This window comes from Danio rerio, chromosome 24, assembly GCF_049306965.1.
Source record: "Danio rerio strain Tuebingen ecotype United States chromosome 24, GRCz12tu, whole genome shotgun sequence".
NCBI lineage: Eukaryota > Metazoa > Chordata > Actinopteri > Cypriniformes > Danionidae > Danio > Danio rerio.
Window position 1 is genome coordinate 35,196,892 of NC_133199.1, and position 18,075 is coordinate 35,214,966.

General features: G+C 33.5%; 1 long non-coding RNA gene across 2 annotated transcripts in view; it reads right to left on the minus strand.

Moving 5' to 3' along the window:
* LOC141380742 (uncharacterized) overlaps positions 1-18,075 on the minus strand; it is a 125,416-nt gene that overhangs the window by 83,091 nt on the left and 24,250 nt on the right. The window contains exons 3-4 of one of the 2 annotated variants that reach the window (XR_012399480.1): positions 16,856-17,002; positions 5,712-5,881 (exon numbers count right to left, since the gene is read on the minus strand). This is a non-coding gene — a long non-coding RNA (uncharacterized lncRNA). The remainder of the gene's footprint in view (positions 1-5,711; positions 5,882-16,855; positions 17,003-18,075) is intronic. The other variant, XR_012399481.1, reaches the window with a different exon arrangement.

The following is an 18,075-nucleotide window of genomic DNA, read 5'->3' on the forward strand; positions in this document are numbered from 1 at the left end:
TTAAATTAGTTTTAAATGACATATGCATGGTTAATTTTATTTAGATCATTAAGTTCATAATACTTAATTAAAATGAGTACAGTCAACATATAGCAATGTATAAGTAAGTTAAGTTTAACAAAAAAAGTAAGTTTATCTGATTTGAGTATTTTTAGAAATATTAGTTGGCTCAACTTAATTTTATTGCATTTGTTTTAAGCAATGTTTTAGTGTTTAAAATACTTAAAAAAGGCTGGAAGTTGAATCAACCTAAAACGTCCGATGCAACCACTTGCCTCACTTTTTATAAGTTAGATCTAAGTAACATTTTTTACAGTGTGCAATTACAGTACAACAAAGGGAAAAAACTGATAAATTGCTGAATAAAAGTTGCAAATACAATAAAATAAAAATGAAAAAAATATGAATTGCAGGATAAAAGTAAATAAAATAAAAAGAAATAGATAAATTGCAGAATAAAAGTTCTTATTATTTTAAAATGAAGAAAACAAACAGATGAATCGCAGGTAAAAAGTTGTAATTGCAATTAAATATAGAAAAAAATGAATTGCAGGATAATATAAAACATAAAAATAAAACTCCGCCTCTAACCCTCATTTTTGGTTGGAATTACATCATCGTACAGAAAGAAAAATCTGCAGAACTTCCAGTTCATGCATACAAATAACTTCCTGTTTTTATTATATTTTCCAAACAATTCCAAACCCTTGTACAAAAAACCCTTGTAAAATAATAATAAATAAATAAATAAAATTCATACCAGAAGTTATGCTATACAGTTAAGGATGGATTGGGTTGCATATTTCCAGTAGTGATTTTTAATCTGTTAATCCTACTTTAATTGTTTTAAATTACAAAATAGTCTGCATTCTGCAATTTTTGTGGACAAAAACCGTTTGTTTAATATCCTCGATTAACGCTTGAATACAAGTTTGGGGGAAAAATAGGTTGCTATTCTGACTGAAAGTTTAACACTCAAATGGTATTTTTTTATCAGTTTTTCAGTTTTGACGAGGACAAAAATTCAATTTTGTCCTTTTTAATATTTACATATTTTATATTTTTAATTCGTTTAGAAGTTATTATATATATTTTAAATGAAACTAAATAAATATTAGTAATATAAAGCATAGTATAATTTATACTTTTAGCAATCTGATCAAATACAGAGTCAAGAAATATTCAAAACCACTGATATTTTATATATGTAATATCAGTGATTTTGAATATCTCTTGACTCTGTATATAAAATATGCCAGAAAGAAATGTTTTACATAATGTATTACTGCAGGGGCAACACGGTGGCTCAGTGGTAGCACTGTAGCCTCAAGGCATTAAGGTCGCCGGTTCGAGTCCCAGCTGGGTCACTTGGCATTCCTGTGTGGAGTTTGCATGTTCTCCCCATGTCAGCGTGGGTTTCCTCCAGGTGCTCCGGTTTCCTCCACAGTCCAAAGACATGCGCTATAAGTGAACTGAATATACTAAATTGGCCATAGTGAATGAGTGTGTACGGATGTTCCCCGCTACTGGGCTGCAGCTGAAAGAGCATCCGCTGTGTAAAACATATGCTGGATAAGTTGGCGGTTCATTCCGCTGTGGTGACTCCTGATGAATAAAGGGACTATGCCAAAGGAAAATGAATGTATGAATTCTCTCCATAAATAAACCTTTTTGCAAGCATTATACACAGCAAAAAAAATATTGTTACTGTAGATGATTACCGATATTCCGCATTTTTAGAGGTCTATTGTGGACTACAACACACTTTTTACCTCCCTTTATTCTGCAATAAATTAACCTAGTCACAAGCTATTGGCTAAAAAAAAGAAATCTGCTTACTTTTACAGTAAAGCATTTTAAATCGGGAACATAGAAAGCGTTTTCCATCAAAAACTAAGTTCACCTTTAAAGTCTCCCACTTTTTCACTCATTCTCTATTTACCATCTGACTTTTTTCTCCATTTCAGCAGTTGTCATTTGTTCCCGAGGGTTTAAAGATCGCAGTTATTGAACCTACAGCTGAAGACCAAATGTCTCAAAGTCATTTTGAGTGGGACAATTTCATCCGCCCCTCAAGATTGTCATGTGTAGGGTTACGTGATTACAGCTATTAAAATGTATGCAACACAGTTTTCCCCGAATCTCTCCAACCCACGCGGATCACGGGCAGGTCTCGAGAATTAGATTGCAAATGTGGAAGCAAAGGTAAAGAATATACTTTGCTGGCTTAAAGGGAAAGTTCAGAGAGAAATGGAAATGCTGTCATCATTTACTCATCCGCGTGTCATTTCAAACCGTCTGCGGAAACACAAATAAGAATTTCAGCAGGATGTCTTGAGAGCTCTTTTGTGGATGGTTATTTTGCATACAATAGAGAATAATTTCATAAAACCAGCCCTGCATTATTGAATTAAGCCTTGCAATGGATTTCTAGAAGAAACAGGATATGAATCATTCGTTTATTCATTTACCTTTGGCTTAGTCCCTTATTTGTCAGGGGTCACCACAGTGGAATGAACTACCAACTATTCCGGCATGTGTTTTAGGCAGCGGATGCCCTTCAAGTCGCAACCTGGTACTGGAAAACACCCATACACACTCATTCAAACACACTAAGGCCAAATTTGTTTATTCAACTATAGAGCATGTCTTTGGACTGTGGAGGAAACCAGAGCACCCAGAGGAAGCCTACGTCAAAACTCCATACAGAAATGCCTACTGACCCAGCCGGGACTCGAACCAGCAACCTTCTTGTTGTGAGGCGACAGTGCTAACCACTGAGCCTTATATTGTTAAAATTCTGAGGTCAATTTAATTTCCTTTTTTATACTTTTATTTCACAGAAAATCCTTAAAAATAATCCCATTTACATTTTTATTGCAAGAAATATAATAGACTAAATACTCATTTATTGACCACTTCAAACTAGTATGACATTAATTTGAAATTCAGACTAACGTTCCTTTCAGAAAAGATGTAAACTTCTTTGAAATAATGCTACTTACAAAACTTGCAGTGTTCAAAACAAACACACCCAATAACAACTCACCCCTTATTGATATAACTGCTGTCATTACTAGACACGCCCCTTACTGCTGATTGGCTGCTAGTGTGTTTTGGGTATTATGAATCCTTGTTCAAATATTGCTTAGTGCACCTTTAACTGCTGCCACTTATGTTGTGTTCATTTTGTAAAAGTAAATGTATTTACATTTTACCCATGAGATCAACATTGGGATAGACAGACAGACAGGCAGACAGATAGATTGAATGACTGATGGAAGGATGGATGGACAGATGAACGGATGGATGGAATATCTAAATGATAGACAACTAGAAAAATGGATGGATGGATGGATGGATGGATGGAATATCTAATTGATAGAAAAATAGAGCAACAGACATATAGACAGATTAGATAGATAGATAGATAGATAGATAGATAGATAGATAGATAGATAGATAGATAGATAGATAGATAGATAGATAGATAGATAGATAGATAGATAGATAGATAGATAGATAGATAGATAGATAGATAGATAGATAGATAGATAGATAGATAGATAGATAGATAGATAGAAATTGCATACAGCCTAAATGTAAATTAAAATAAGACTCTTGTTGTGTATTTAAATAGACGCCGCATCTGTAATATACTTATTTTGAAAATAGTGGGATAGACATTAAGGAGAATTGAAGCCTTTTTCACACTACGAGCAACTCTTCAAATGAAGAGCAACTTTCTTGAGCGACAGTCAATAGGAGCACCAGCACAGCTCATGTGATCCTCTCTCTGCTCGCTCAGAGGCTGGTTGTATTCTCCATGCTGTAGACCTACACAGACCTGAGCTTGCAGCAGATCATCACCCAGAGCGACAGGCAGCTACAAAGTCGCTGCTAGTGTGAATGAGGCATAAGTAGTTCAGCGAAGCCGGCAGCCATGCCTGGCCATGAAGCATTTGTTTAAAGTTTGTCAGAATGCAAAATGCAGGATGCATAAGATCTGTGAAATTTACCATGTAAACAGACGTATTACATAATTATCATGTAATGAGGGTAATCAGTGTTAAATGCATATTTCGTGTCATTTCACTCTGCTCTTCCAGCTATTTGGATAAAATGAAACGTTGCAAGTAATACCAACAATGTCATATTAGGGCAAATTCCTATGGTTGGAAATGGACCTGTAACAACGCTTCTGGAGAATTTTTGCAACCTAATTTTCTATTTAGATATCCGACAACAATGAATCTTATTTGATCATTGCAACATTTCATATTGCATTCTATGATGCAGTACACAGAATTTAACATTCTATGGTACCTTTAATAAAATAGTTTGAGAGTCATCCTTGGGAGTCATATTTGTTGAAATAGTCGGAATTTCCAGTAGATCAGAATCCACAAAATCAGTAATCAATGTATAAGTTCAACCCAGGCTCATTGTGGATACGTACCTCTGTCTGCATTTCTGAAGAGCACGAAATATGTACTCACCGGTACGACTGGCTGCAGTTTTTGTTTTCGCAAATCATCCAGAAACCACTATTTGCACGTTATAACGATCTCAAATTTCACCCATGTTTGCGTGTCCTCTTCTCATGTAAATCCACCGGAGGGCACAACAACACACACTTCAACTGACAAACTTGTTGTTTACTTACTAATCAACTGACCCGTCAACCTCCTTCCCTAAACCCAACCGACAGTGTTTTCAAAAGCCAATCTAGAAAAAGCAAAGTCATCGTCGCTGAGCAATTTCACCACATTTTCAGATTATACCACATTCTCAGCCTGTTATTTATTTATAAATGTTTTATTATTTTTATTATTTGTTTGTTTTTTTTATCATTTTTTTACATTGTTTCTGGAACCGTTCTTTGCCAGAATCAAACCCCATCGTTATGGTCCACGCCACTCCACTCTGCATCCCAAATTTACCAGCATGCATGGCGAGCTACTGAGCAAACTGGTAACACCAGAAAAAAATGGAGGCAAGTGGTCAGCTGGTAGTGTGAAAAGGAACAGAAGCATCGGTGGCATCTTACCACTCTGTAGGACACGTTTTTACAGACGAAATGTAACCAGGCATACCTGTAAGTACATATTTCACGGTCTCCAGAAATGTAGACTAAGGTACGTATCCACAATGAGCCTGCATTGCAACATTCGCACATTGATTTCCTTGTTTTCCTACAGTATTTTCTATTTGATTCCCAAAATTCACATACAAATACGTGTACAGAAAAAGCTACCAGTTCTAGTGTGTTTCATAACCAAGGTTGTCACAGGATAAATGACAAGCGAGCAAATGATAAACTGTTTCTTTAAAATAATTATCAAAGCTCTCTCGGCTCCCTGATGCTCTGCTCTCTGAGTGGCTTTCACCATAGACGTGTTCACCCACAGGACTGCTTTTGTCTGTGCTAATAGATGCTGTGTTATAAGTAGATGGCCGGCGCAGTGTGTGGTGTCCCGCCGGCTGCCCGTGAGCTTTCTAATCCAGGGAAATCTGGGGGTCTGGCCTGATCTCTATTCAAACGTGGCACTTTCGCACAAGCCGCCCGTGTGAGCTTTCAGAAACAGCTTACGATGCTCCGCAAAAGGAAATTGAAAAAGTGCTGTAATCCTCACACCCCTCTGGGCCCGTACACACTTACACACACACACACGCACACACTTATGATGGCAAAAAACTAATACACACACCTCTCGAGCACACAGCTAAGAGCCGGATTATACGAGGGTCTAATCCTTCCCAAATGTCCACCCTGCTGTCACCTTTGGAGGCCGAAGGTTGAGATTGTTTGGAGATCTCGTGCTGATCAACACCTGCGCTCCAGGAGGGTGAAGGCTCTTTCCAAACATACAGGAATATACTGGAAAATATAAAGCAATGAAGAGCTTTTATGAGTTAATGCATTGGTTTACATTAAGATGAACACAAATACTTTAAAAGTTTAACTAGGTTAATTAGGCAATGGTAAATAGGCAAGTCATTGTATAACAGTGGTTTGTTCTGTAGACAATCTAAGAGGTTAAAAACCTTTTTTTTCCATTAGAACTAGTAGCCAAAATAAAACAAATAAGACTATCTTCAGAAAATAAAGTGAAAATGTCCTTGCTCTGTTAATTAAACATCATCTGGGAAATATTTGAAAAAGAAAGAAATTTCATAGGAGGGCGAATAATTTTGACTTCAACTGTATATAAAATTAGGCTAATAATAATGAATATTTTGCACTTCAGGAATAAAAAATTCTGAAATATTTTGCACTTTTGAAACAAACATTTATGGAAATATATCAGAAACATAATGAGACATGTTATATATCCATATAGTGACCTTTAGTGCTTCCATTTCCTCTATACTGCAATATTTGCATGTACTATGTATGACTACACTGTTTATTAATGCACAGAAGATAAATCAAGAAATGACTGATTTACATTTTACATTCAGAAACACTTGATTAATTTCTTTTTAACATTATTGCATGCCTACATAATGCTAAATGTACTTAATGTCTTTTATTGTTTGCATAATTAAACATCTCATACTGCAGCTTTGGACAATAGCATCTGCTAAATGACTAAATGTAAATATTTCAAAATCTATGTGCTATTACATATAAAGGGGGGAAAGTGTTTGCTAAAAACAAATGATCCAATTTTAAACATTTTGGAAAATTAAGTGTCTTGCTAAATTTGTGGAAACATAATGAGATTTAACATATATAAATAGAAATGGTCACACTTTATATTGATGGTCCGTTTGTTTAATTTAAGTTACATTGCATTTACATGCCACTAATTCTCATTAGATTACAAGTAGACTGTTAGGTTGGGGTTAGGGTTAGTTGACATGTACTTGCTAAGTTTTTTATAGTTAGTTAAATGTCTGTTATGAAAGCAGTATCAGGAGATATTAAGCAGACAGTCTACTAATACTCAAATTGACCATCAAAATAAAGTGTTACAATATAAATATATGAATACTAACAACCAAGTTCAACAAAAAAAATCTAATAAAATGAAAAAGAGAACATTTTAAAAATGCAATATGACAATAGCGCACAAAATAGTGTTGTACTTGTTCCTAAATATATAAATGTTGAAATATATTTACACACAGCAGTACAATAAGTTATCTTCTTCGCATTTATGAAGTTTATTTTTATATAAGGGTGAAGCAGTGGTGCAGTAGGTAGTGCTGTGGCCTCGAAGCAAGAAGGTCGCTGGGTCGAGCCTAGGCTCAGTTGGTGTTTCTGTGTGGAGTTTGCATGTTCTCCCTGCATTCGCGTGGGTTTCCTCCGGGTGCTCCAGTTTCCCCCACAGTCCAAAGACATGCGGTACAGGTGAATTGGGTAGGCTAAATTGTCCGTAGTGTACGAGTGTGTGTGTGTGTGGATGTTTTCCAGAGATGGGTAGCGGCTGGAAGGGCATCCGCTGCGTAAAAACTTGCTGGATAAGTTGGAGGTTCATTCCGCTGTGGCGACCCCGGATTAATAAAGAGACTAAGCTGACAAGAAAATGAATGTTTATATAAAACCTACACACTCATATATATATATAGTGATATTGTATGTATTACTTACATTTTATATTTTTAATAACGCACGCCAGAATTTAATAACGTACAAAAAAATGGAAAGAAAAAAACTTCAGCATTTTGCGATGTGTGTGTGCGTGAGCGGTCCTTTACTGACAGCCGCGTGTGTGGATCTTGTCGAAAATATGCCGAAAAGTCCTACATGACGGTTAGTTTGATTGTGGTGTTTACTTTAATAATGGCACTAATATAAGCAAACTCCACATTTCAATTTGCTTTCTGTTTAGTTCAGTTATGACTTTAGTCGGATTAAGGTAATCAAAAATCGCTGTTTCGAGTTTATATAGGACACAACAGTTCAAAGTTTAGGTACATCTTATTGAACATCAATTATTTTCATCACCAATTATCATAGTAAAGCAGTTTCTCAAGCAGTTTGTGATGCATTTCGGAAACAGGAGATGAGCCCCTGGTCTAATGCACCACCTGGCTTGAAAAAACTGTTCTGAGAATCTTTTATTAGTCATTATTTGGGTAGCACACATATTCTGAATGCCTTTGGCAGAATTCAAATGAGCCATTGTAATCCAGATTAATCTAGATTAATTCCAAGATTACAGTGATATTAATCTAGATTTTTTTTAAATGAATATACCCACCTATAATAATTACATTTATTGACTGGCAATATATAAGGTAAAGCATTGTCTTTGCATATTGGCACATTTGGGGTCAAAATAAATAGTTTTATATTTTATTAAGCAACTATGCATTACATTCATCCAAACTGACCATTAAAAAGTACAAAAGATTTACTTTCATATAAATGCACTATTTACAATTCCTCAAAAAAATCAACTGTTTCCAAAAAAAAAAAAAWTATATATATATATATATATATATATATATATATATATATATATATATATATATATATATATATATATATATAAGCACCACAACCATTTTCAACAGTAACAGAAATAATGTGATAACAAGGAATGTCTTGATCAGCCAATAAGAATGTTTTTGACTGATCATGTGACGCTGAAACCTATATAAATCAGCTCTCTATTTGCGCATGTGTTTACTGTTTCCTGCAGCTCGGTTTCCCAGTCCCGCTCTGTGTTTAGTAAGCAGTAGACTGTACTCCAGACAGCCTGCTGGCGTTTGATGCCAGGCCCAGGATACCGTCTCAAATGCTAATCCATGTGGATGTACCTATTTACCCCCTCCTCAGCGCGAAGCCTCCCCACCTGCCATAATAAACACTGACAAATTACATTTGTTAAGAATTCAAACAGCTCATTCCACCCCGGCTTCGGGTTGAGCCACGCTTTCGTCTCGCTCTAATGACACCAGACTTCTTCACATTGAAACACAACAAATTACAACGTGACATAAAATCATTTCTAACAGGGCTGTTTGGTTCCACTCTTAAAGGTGAGAGTGAGGGTAATAAGATTCATCAAGACACTATCACTGTTCTTAAACCTACACAATAGTCTAATATGGGATGCTTTTTAAAGAAATGTTTGCTTTATGAGAGATTTTAAGAACAGCAGATCACTGTGGGTTGCCTAATACCAGATGCAATTTTTTTTTAGTATTATTAATATTTTATACTTCTATTACTCATCATATTCATAAACATGCTGACCTGGATTTTGTATCCAGTTTTTATTCTGACTTTTAGTGTCAGTTTTAGTAATATTGACATGATTTTGTAATTCTTTTTATTTATTTTATCCTATTATAACTTTTTTTTATTCCAGTTTTATTTTTTGTCATTTTTTAACTTAAAACTTAACTTTTCTCATTGTGAGTCTCATTTAATTCCATCAAAAAGTTTTAATATAAAATATTTAATTGTATTTTGATTGCATTATATTCATATAATTTTTCAATAAAAAATATGTTTAACATTATATAAACATTACATAAATATTATAACATATATACAGTCATTCATTTTCCTTCGGCTTAGTCCCTTTATTCATCAGGGGTCGTCACAGCGGAATGATCCGCCAACTTATCCAGCATATGTTTTAAACAGTGAATGCCCTTGCAGCTGCAACCCAGTACTGGGAAACATCCATTTAAACACACACTCATATACTACGGTCAATTTAGCTCATCCAATTTTGCTGTATCGCTTATTTTTGGACTGTGGGGGAAACTGGAGCACCCAGAGGAAACCCACAGCAACACGGGGAGAACATGCAAACTCCACAGAGAAATGCCAACTGGCCCAGCCGGGGCTCGAACCACTATTACAGTTATTACTTTTTGTCTGAAATTTCATTTTATTTAATTTTTATAATTAATTGTACACAATGATTTTTTTTATGTTTCAGAAGTTAATATTTTATAAATATATATTATATAATAAATATTTTAATCTGGAAAATTACAACATAATTATACAATATTTTTATACAATATTATAATTACAATATCACACAAAAATGAAACTAAAACTGCAATCTTTGTGAAAAAAATTTATTTTGAAAAAATGTTAGCAAGCATTAAAGCCAAATAAAGTCATGATGACAACAAACATTTTTTACGATTTATTTTTACAATCCACCTAGTAAGTAATGCATAATGTGCTTGAATGGGGTGATTCACAGCGCATTTTTAAGGCTTGATTGTGTTTATAAGATGCAAAGCAATGTGTGCTCATGCTTCATTTGTAGAAAATCACGTTTTTTCATATACCTTACTTTGAGAATATACAGCCAGTCAACTTACATGAAAACGATTGTCATATTTCCTAGTTCCTCCATAATCTCACCCTCAAGATCGGATCAGATCCACGTCACCAGGAAAAACATCACGTGGCTATAAACATGCGTTTTTGCACTGTAAATACTGTCAAGTCAGAGTAGCTGTTAGTCGTATCAGTTTGAGCCTGAATCAGGCAGAAAATGAAGAATACACAGCTGAAACTCACACCTGTTCTCTAAAATAAAATCTGACAAGTGTCTGTCACATATATTCAGAATAAGCATGTGTAAATGATGTGAAACGTTCACATATCTTTTGTGAGGTGTTTTTTTGAGATGTAGAAAGCAGGGAAAGCGGCTGCAAAGAGAGACACTGCAGCCGTGCTAAAGGCTATGGGTGTTTACAGCGGTTTGACTGATAAATATGAATTTGTAGCTAAATTGTAAGCAGTGCCAAACAGCATTTCCTGCTGTTTACATCCTAGCTACAACATACCGTTAACGCTAGACACTGTACATGTAATATAAGTATTTTTATTTGTTAAAATTGATCTAGGTTGTGGCTCACAATCCACAGCTTCGTCTATGGTTGGAGGAATTTTTAGCTGAATCCAGCAATGAACTGGGAGAAACTCTGGAAGTTGTGCTGTCAAACGCTAGCTATATCTTTTTTAGAATTCTCTCGAACACAATTAAAATTAAACTGTAAGCACTTCTGTCTTTGTCTTGTGTCCTTTGGAAGCCCAAATAGAGAAACAGAAGAAGCTCTGTGAAAATAGCACCGTTTAGACGACATTTTAGCTTCTCCGCTACATTACAGCATCTCTGGCCATGCCGCATCGCTGCGCAGAGTGTATGCACGTAACCAGAAGCGTTTGTGATCTCACTAACCCGGATGTTTTTTTGTTTTTTGGTTTTTTTTTTAGTCACCAAACTTTGTTCACTGTAGGCTTTGTTAAACTAACTCTGTAAAAGGCCAATGTCTCCCTTTGCATTCAATTTTGAGCGTATTACATTCAGAGATTATGTGGTTATTACACATTACACAGTTTCTCTTCAGCAAAACATTTAATCAGATTTTAATCTTACCAGCACTTTAAGAGTCTGATCAAGCAACTGAACATTATTTACAACATTATCTTAAATTCCCAGCCTCAGCAAATAAGCATCAGCAATCTCTAACTTTGAAATAAAAGACATGAAGCATGAAAATTAGCATGTTGCTATGCTAAAAACAGTGCTCTCCCTGCTTTTCATCCACAGTCACAAGTGAGAGGTTTCAAACTTAAGACAACAAAAAAAGTGTTTCATAGTCTGACAACTGAAGGATGACAACTGTAGAAACACAATGATGAACGTTAGCGTTGCAGGTGTTTGATTGTCAGGAAAGAAACTCCCAGCAACTTAACTGAAGGATAAACAATGCTAATGCTAGCGTTTGTTCTGCAGGTGTATGATAATCAACACACAGAGGATCATTTCCTTCGTTTTACACACCTGTAGGTTTTTGTTGCACATTTTAGGGTGTGGAACGTTGCAAAATATGATGTTTTGAGGTGAATGGGATAAAGTGAAAGCTTAAAAATACATTCCAACTCAAACTTTGTTTTTATTTTTAAATGAAAACGCATACTTTTACTCAGGTAAGGATCTATAAAACTAATTAACAGTGATGTTAAATGTTATATTTTTAAGTGCATTAATAAAGAAAATGTCTGTTTTCTATTTTTACTTTTGTTGTCTAATATTTGCAGTTATGGTGAGCAGAATTAAAGGGATAGTTCCCGCAAAAATACAAATTTCCTCATTATTTACTCGCACTTTTAAACTTTTATGAATCCGTTTCTTCCGTTAAACACAAACAAGATATTCTGAAGAATGTTGGGGGAGACGCAGCCACTGATATCCATAGTGGAAACAAAGCATGGAAGTGTTTTCCAACATTCTTCAAAATATCTTCTTTTGCATTTAACAGAAGAAAGAAACTGAAACAGGTTTTTAACAAGTGGGACGAGAGTAAAAGTAATGTTAAATTTTATATTTTAAATTTATTCTTAAAGAAAACTGTTGTTGGTGTTTTTACTGCACTTAAGGCCAAATATTTGCAGTCTTGGTGAGCAGAATTAAAGCAGTAGTTCATGTGAACATAAATTTCTTCATCATTAACTTCCAAAACCTTTATGAGTTTGTTTCTCAGTTGAAGACAAAAGAAGATATTCTGAAGAATGTTGGGGGAGAAGCAGCCACTGATGTCCATAATCGAAACAAAGCATACTATGGAAGTGTTTTCCAACATTCTTTAAAATATCTTCTTTTACATTTAACAGAAGAAACAAACTGAAACAGGTTTTTAACAAGCAGAGGGTGAGTAAATGATGACAGAATATACATTGCTGGTTGAGCTATCATTTAAATAGTTAAGTTAATATGTCAATTAATAATTCCTTTTAATAGTTCTAATTAATAATTTCCCACGGGTTCTTAATAAGGCAAGTCCAGGTAGTGAAGCAATGTTTATTCATTCTTTCTCCTTCGGCTTAGTCCATTACTTATTAGGGGTCGCGTTTTTTCATTCATTCATTCATTCATTTTCCTTCGGTTTAGTTTCTTACTTATCAGGGGTCGCCACAGTGGAATGAACCACTAACTATTTCAGCATTTGTTTTAAGCAGCAAATGGCCTTCCAGCCGCAACCCAGTACTGAGAAAAAGCAATGATTAACACACTTAATTTTCACTTTGTATTTGATATCAATACAGTTCAAAATAATTAAGTCAATGTGATATGGTAATCTAAAAAGTAATCAAAAGCGTAGTTCATTTGCATGACCTAAATGTGTCATCCAGACTGCTACTACAATTCACATTACGTAATTTGCCATCACTAATTAATTTTTAATAAATAAAATAATCTACCAAGCACTGAATAGCAGTCACATCTGAATATCTAGATCTATTATAAATCTATTTACATCCGCAGTTTATTTATTTCATTGAGCTTATCACTTACTTTCAAAATACTTTAAAAGTACAGTTTTTTTTTCCACAAAGGCCAGGCATTAAAACTTTTTTGAATACATCTTAGAATGGCAAAGAGTGACTGCATCAGAGAGAGATGCAATGCTTTTGCAGGGTTTGCTTAGAAAACTCCTTTTACCCTTGTTGAGTTTAGAGCTGAGATTGATTTACTTTTTACAAAAATGATGTTGTCTGGAACGCCGGTCACTGTATTTTTGCAGAATACCCATAAATAAACATGTGAATTGTGCTTTCCAGTACATATTTTTAATATCCAAATTCATTTAATTTAGACCTGTGTTATCACAAACAGCTTCTTTTAGATATTATTTAGATAAATATAAAATAAAATGAATCGTTATGAAGCCAACGGATGTTCAGGGATGGAGTTTTAAAAATATATATTCTGACATCAAAACTAAATTAATTTGCGAAACGTATATTTGGATTAATAATAAAAGTTTAATAATTTTATCTTTATTTAGTTGTATAACAAATGCATTTCAATAATGTAGGTCATTGCTATTTTAGTATGAAGATGTTATTTAAACTTGTAATTTTTTATTTCATATAAATAAATCCCACAAAAAATATTATAATTAATATTATTTTATAATGTTATAATTTTCGGGTTTTTTTATACATCTTAGATGACGATATAATAACGTAATAAGGTCTTTGTGCTTTTGATGATGTAAAATCATGGAAATAGGAGGCACACGCTAAAAAACACGCTATTTTAAAAAAAAAATCAATAAAATCACCATTTTTTTCTCTTCTCCAAAACATTATTTGTGCTTCTTGTTTAAACTACTTATTTAAAATGAGCAGAATCAACTCAACTCTTGAGCTTTTTTAGGGAACAACTTGCTGGCAGCTAGCTCTCCGCAACTTCACATGGTTACCCACTGCAGCTAGCAAGACTGCGCCCGGTCAGTACCTGGATAGGAGACCACATGGGAAAGCTGGGTTGCTGCTGAAAGGGGTGTTAGTGAGGCCAGAAGGGGGTGTTCAACCTGCAGTCTGTGTGGGTCCTAATACCCCAGTACAGTGACACCACACTCTACACTGCTCAGTTGAGCACCATCTTTCGGATAAGACATAAACCGAGCTCCTGACTCTCTGTGGTTATTAAAAATCCCAGGATGTCCTTCGTAATGAGTTTAATCTCAGTGTCCTGGCCAACTTTGCCCACCTCTATAACCATCCCCATTTCAAAATTGACTTCATCACTCTGTCTCCTCTCCACCAATCAGCTGACTGCTGTTGCATCATCCAGGTGGATGAGGAGATTCCCCCAGTGTGTAAAGTGCTTTGAGTGTCCAGAAAAGTGCTATATAAATGTAAGGAATTATTGTTTATTATTTAACAACTTCATTATTGTATGTTCAATCCACTTAAATTTGTAAAATCAATTAAGGTAACATGAAGGAAATGTGTGAAACCCAGCATTTTTTAATGTATATGTCCATACAAAACATAATAAATTCAATTCAAGTTTATTTATACTGCGCTTTTCACAGTAATTATTATTTTAAAGCAGCTTTACGAAAGGTGCACATTATAGCATTACAAAATTATTATAATTACAATTATTAAACGCACTTTAAAAGACTAACTAATACAAAGAAACAGACGTGAGTAAATCTGTGTGTGTTCTCCTGCAGGGAATCACAGTCTGATTTTCCTCTGCTGTACTTCCAGAAGCCCAGAAAGCAGATCCATCCAGCAGAGACGTGTGTGTGTGTGTGTGTGTGTGTGTGTGTGTGTGTGTGTGTGTGTGTGTGTGTGTGTGTGTGTGTGTGTGTGTGTGTGTGTGTCTGTGTGTGTGTTCCTATGCCAATTTAATGATGTGTGTTCAAAACAAGCTTGTTACTCAGATCATTGCAGAAGTGTTAAAGAAAAATGTCCAGAGAGCCACAGAGGGATAATGAAAGCTCTGGCAATCTGATGCTAAATCCAGCTCACACACACATGTATACATTAAATTTGGCCACTGTATAGATCACGCAGTAGTTTTAGAGAGCATGAAAAACAAATCACTAACTTCACATAAACTGTAAATGGCAAAGAGCAAGTGACTGCATCTGAGAGAGAGCTTTGGAGGGTTTTCTTAGAAAAGTATTTTTGTTTTTGTTTTTGTTAAGTTTAGAGCTGAGATTGATTTACTTTCTACAAAAATGACGTTCACTGTAAAAACTGCTGGGTTCCACACAATAGATATGTGTAAAAATATTAAAGTTAAAAGTTTTTTTTTTTTTACAAATTTAAGTAGAACAAAAAACAATTTAGTCCCCAAAAAACTCAATAGTTGTGTTGTTTCAGCTTATTTTAAATAAGTAGTTTATTTTAAATAAAAACGTAATTTTTTACAGTGTTGTCTGGAATGTACTGTAATATATATATATATATATATATATATATATATATATATATATATATATATATATATATATATATATATATATATATATATATATATATATATATATATATATTACAATACAGAAATTATTTTAATTCAATATATATTAATTTAATAAACATTTTCTAGCCAATTACAATTCTGATCAAATATACAGATATATATTTTGGAACAATGAATTAAATTTGAAAATTTCTATTTTCATTACCATAAATATTTAATGAACAATTATTTAAATATATAACAAATGCACATCAATTATGTTAATCAGTGCTATTTTATTTTAATTTGTAATATTTTTATATATTTTTTTACATTTTCATATAATTTTTATAGATTTTTTTTTCAATAAATATATTATTTTAATATTATATATATTTAACTTAAATGCTATTTTCTAGCCAACTGCAACTTAAAAAAATTGTATAAATAAAATGAAAAACAAATCTGCTAATGTTTATTTTATTTAAAGTAGTAAAGTTTAAAGATTTTGCTTTTTAACTGTAATAATTAGATTTATCTATGATATGTGTTTATTTTGAATAACCATTTATTACTAACCATTTTAAAATCAAACTGGAACAACTTTTAAGTTTACTAAGCAACAAGAACATAGCATGCTCTCTCTGTGTTGGCGTGGGTTCCTCCGGGTGCTCCGGTTTTCTCTGCAGTCCAAAGACATGCGATACAGGTAAATTTAATAAACTAAATTGGAAGTAATGTATGAGTCTGAATGAGTGTGTATAGATGTTTCCCAGTACTGAGTTGCAGCTGGAATGGCATCTGCTGTGTAAAACATCTGCTGTATAAATTGGCAGTTCATTCCGCTGTGGTGACCCCTGATGAATACAGGGACTAAGCCAAAGGAGAATGAATGAATAAATATTCCAATACTACAATATTCAGAACAGTTGTTACTCTTGTTATTTGGATGCATAAATAAACATGATCTTGTAACTTTAAATTGTAAGAAAGATATATTTAAAGATATATTACTATATTTAAAAAATAACTGCAGATTTCTGGCATCCATCATCAGAAGAAGAATGATTTAGATCTTAAAAATAATACTAGTAAATACAATGTAAAAACAAAAATGCATTCATAAAATAAAATGAAACTTAACTTACAGGTGCAGAGTCAGTTCTTGTCATTCTCTTTACTTTTTTTGTGGAAATGTGTGAAACTTCTCTGGCCACCTGCACTGGCAACCTGTAGGTGGAGAAGTTGACGATGTCAGCTGGTGATGGAGAGAGCTGTGTTCTGATTGGCTGGGTCTGCACACATAGTTAAATGAAGAGGCTGTGATTGGTTTGTCATTGATTATTTCGGTGGCCTTCTGTCCGGCTCCTGATGCATGATGGGAGGCCAGTGACCCTCCTGACAGACATCATCTATCAGTATTAGTGAGCAAAGGGCAGGACAAATCCAACCAGGAGCTTGGATGAACACCGATATATGACGAAGCTTAAGAATTTACAGTTACACACACAGAAAGTGCTAAAACCCTTAAAAACACAGCTGCTTAAAAAGATAGCGAACCAAATCATTATTTTTTTTTAACTGATATGACTTTCTTTTCTTTTGTAGTACAACTAAAAATGCTTAGTATTTAAAAATTGTTTAAATATTTTCGGTTGAACTATCTCTTTATTTCATTTTATTTTATTTATTATTTTATTTATTATTTTATTATTTATTTATTATTTTATTTTATTTTATTTTATTTTATTTTTTTATTTTATTTTATTTTATTTTATTTTATTTTTTATTTATTTTATTTTACTTTTTTTTTTTTTTATGATTATTTTAAATTTTATTTTTATTTTTCTATTTTACTTTATATTATTTTTATTTATTTTATTTTATATTTTATTTATTTATTTATTTATTTTGTTTACTTCTTGTAAAAGTTATTCCCAATGTTTAACATGTTGTTTTTCCATCCTGACTCTTTTGGCTTGATTTCTATACAGTATGAATGTGAAAAGTATGAATGGAATTCTGACGTACTACATCCAACATTTTGTCATCATCACGTGACCTACCGGTCACGTAGGTCTTACTTTATTTATGTGACTTTAGTTTAGTGGCATATACATTTTAGTTATGTGTTTAATAACAATATGCATTTAATACATTTCAGTGAGTTCTCTGTTTAATAACACTGTGCAGTTCTGATGAATTGAAATGGATAGAAAATAAATTGGAATTTGTCTGCTGATTTTATCAAGTTGTCAATATAACATGACACACATACTAATACAAACTATTGCAATATATAACAATATTTATGGTATCGTAATATATCGTGTTATATTGTATTGTGACCCCTGTATTGTGATATGTA